Source organism: Sardina pilchardus, chromosome 11 (genome assembly GCF_963854185.1).
Source record: "Sardina pilchardus chromosome 11, fSarPil1.1, whole genome shotgun sequence".
NCBI classification, from domain to species: domain Eukaryota; kingdom Metazoa; phylum Chordata; class Actinopteri; order Clupeiformes; family Clupeidae; genus Sardina; species Sardina pilchardus.
In genome coordinates, this window is record NC_085004.1 from 11,759,354 (window position 1) to 11,762,689 (window position 3,336).

Here is a 3,336-nt window from a genome sequence, read left to right on the forward strand (position 1 = left end):
CCATTCCTGTACCCCCCCCCCAACACACACACACACACACACAGAACACACACACGCAACACACACACACATCCACACACCCCGCCCCACCTTGGGGAGTGTGTCTGTGGAGCCTTGATAAGGGCAGCCATGCATCGCGCTCACAAGGCAGGCGGACGAGCACACGGCCAGAATAGTTAGACGTGTTTACGCTGCGTAATCTGCACAGCAATGAAATGTCAGCGTGAAAGAGAGAGAGAGAGAGAGAGAGAGAGAGAGAGAGAGAGAGGGATGGAGGGGGGGATAGAGAGAGAGAAAAAAAGAGAAAAAACACAGCGGCTGTGTTGGCTGCCCTTACTCTCCCCGCCGGAGGGAAGCTGCAGCAGTGGCTATTAATGTTTCACAACACATCTGTGTCTCGCTCTCTTTTCCTCTCTCTCTTTTTCTGCACTTTCTTTTTTTTCCAAGGCCAGTTTTGCCAGAAAGATGAGAGGGGTGGGGGGGAAGAGAGGTGGTGTGTGTGTGTGTGTGTGTGTGTGTGTGTGTGTGTGTGTGTGTGTGTGTGTGTGTGTAATGTGCAGGGCTGGAGCTCAGGCGTGCAACGCTTCCCCACATCTCTCGTGTTTTGCTGCTCCACTGCTCATCAGACTCAATCACTTGTGCAATGTGTTTTTATGAATTAATAAAAGGCACTTTGGAGGCCCGGCGGGGGGACGGGGGAATGCAATCTATGGAACTTTAATGAGCACCGCGGGGACTCGGCTGCCATGCTATCGGCGCGGAGGACTGGGCTGTGCTACCGCGGCGGCAGCGGCGGCGGCGGCCTCGCTCGCTCTACATCACTGTCACCGCGGCGACCAGGGGCTGCCCGGGCAGCCAGAGATGACTATCATTACCCAGATAAATACAGCTGGCCTCCAGAGTACACTACTCATGCCCGGCACACACCCCCTCTCTCCTGCACCCGCATCCACCCACACCCCCAACCCCCGCACCCTCACCACCCTCTCCTGGCTGGCTGATGTTATCTACCCCCCCCCCCCCACACACACCACCCCCTCCTTGTAGCCAGTCAGAGTGGCAGGGTCAGGCCCAGCCCCACGCCCCCCCCCCTGTTAACACTGTCTGATCGCTGCATTAATGCAGCTACCGGGCGGCGCTCTACTACGCAGGCCCACCAGCCAGACTGCCAGCGCGAAAATACAGCAGGTTCAGTAAATAACACCTAGAGGTGTGTGCGTTGTGTGGGTGTGTGAATGTGTGTGTCTGTGTGTGTGTGTGGGGGGGTGTATGTGTGTGTGTGGGGAGGGGGTGGGGGGGGGGGGGGGTTGTATATGTGTGTGTGGGGAGGGGGTGGGGGTAGGTGTGAGAGAATCCACAGTAGTACACAGCAGCCATTACTGAGCCCCCCCCCCCACCTTACACCACCATTACCACTCAACCACCTCTACTGTCTCTCCTCCTCGTCCACAGGCAATTATTTCAGAGCAAGCGCATCTGAGTCGGGCGGCAGGACGTGGTAATTACAGAGGTCAGAGCGAGAGTGGATGAGGCTTTGCTTTCTCTCTCCCGCTCCTCGGTCTCTGGGGCCTGCTTCACAGATGAGCCCCCCAAGTTACAACACGGCCATTGATTAAGGACCCGCCACAGGCATTGATTCGAACGAGCCCCGGGTCCCAGGTGCAGGAAAAGTCATTTCTGCTCTGTCGATTGCTAATCACAAAATGAAATGCATTGTGCCACCGCAAACGAGTCGCAGTGGTGAGGCATGCACAACTAAATCGCAATCACGGAGACAGGCGTGAAGAGTGCAGGGAGCACGTTTATGGGCCAAGTGGGCTTTCTATAATGAACAGGAAGCGGTTTGTCAAAATGTCTTTGTTGCTGTTGTCAGGGCAAGGTCCCACCTGTAACCATGGCGAGGACTATTAATTCAGGATATTTATGCTTACTTGTCTGCCGACTACATCGGATATATTGCCATCATGTGCTTGGCACATTTGATTTAATTGTCCAAATGTGTCAATAAACAATTGAAGTAAATAGGCAGGAACATCAAGGGAAGCTTAAAAAAGGGCAGCCATGTTAAATGGCATGAAATATCATTAAACACATAGCATACCTTGTGATTTCTCAGTGGGCTATCTACAGTTACTCAAAAAAAGGAACTTCTTGTCTTGCCTACTGACTTCCTGTGAAAGCCTAGTTCCCTCTCTGGTCATGGGCTGAGGGTACAATTCACCCTGTTGACAGTTGCTCTCTGCACACACAGTTGTGACCTGCAGCAGCCAAGAGAGTGTGTGTTAGTGTGTGTGTGTGTGTGTGTGTGTGTGTGTGTGTGTGTGTTGTATGTGTGTGTGTGTGTGGGGGGGGGGGGGGGGGGGTGGGTTTGCTGAACCCAGGAGCTCTACTTGTGATGAACACAGCTCAACAACTGTGAGCAATTGCACCTGTAGGCAGACTGTCTACCCTCAAATATCTCCTCTTCAGCTTGTCTGAGCCACGCAGCGAGCAGATACCTAGACTTTTGATATGAAAATTCTATTTCAGTCACTCACATTAATTGCCTTTGAAATTGAATGAAGGTTAGATGAGAGGACAGCTCAAGGGAAAGGGGGGGACAGGTCTTCGTTTTGGGGAGCGCTAAAAAAGAACACAAAAAAGGAAGTTGGATAGTCATCCTTTTTCACTCTCTATTCCGGTCAGAAAGAGTACAATCTACTGGTTGGATAATAGGCCATCAGAGTGGACAATGAAAGCTAAAAAAAAATCCCCCCTACCACCCCCCTCTCCAGACAAGAAATCAAAGTCACAGGGCTCCCTTGAATTATTCATAGCTAGGCTACTGCATAGGCCTGTTCTGCCAGATTACACAAGGGCTTTCATTAATGCACTGGTAATGTATAAAATAGCTTTAAAAATAAAACGCAGCCGAAATTTCAAATCGAGGGTGGGAGGGAGGGAAGAGGAGAGGAGAGGAGAGGAGAGCGAAATTACCATAAGCTTTCTCTGGGTTTATTTCTCCTCATGTGTGCTACGAGCTGACCTTCCCGGGCGCAGTAATAATGTAGTAGGGATTAAAATGTGATACCATCGACGACAAGAGCTTCTCACGCTTATTCTAATGACGGCTGTTGTGTGACAGCCCGCGCTCTTGACTGCGGCAACAGTCATCCTGCCATAATAAGGCACTTACCATCGTGACTTCCGCCCTTCGTCGCCACCGAGAGAGGGTCTGTCAGGAACAAGAGGTTTGTCGCTGAATATATTTGTGAGAGAAACTGGATGGCATCAGGAAAACGCCGTAGCCTCGCACCTGTGGTATCGCCAGCGTTGACAGACAGGTTTTGCTGAGGG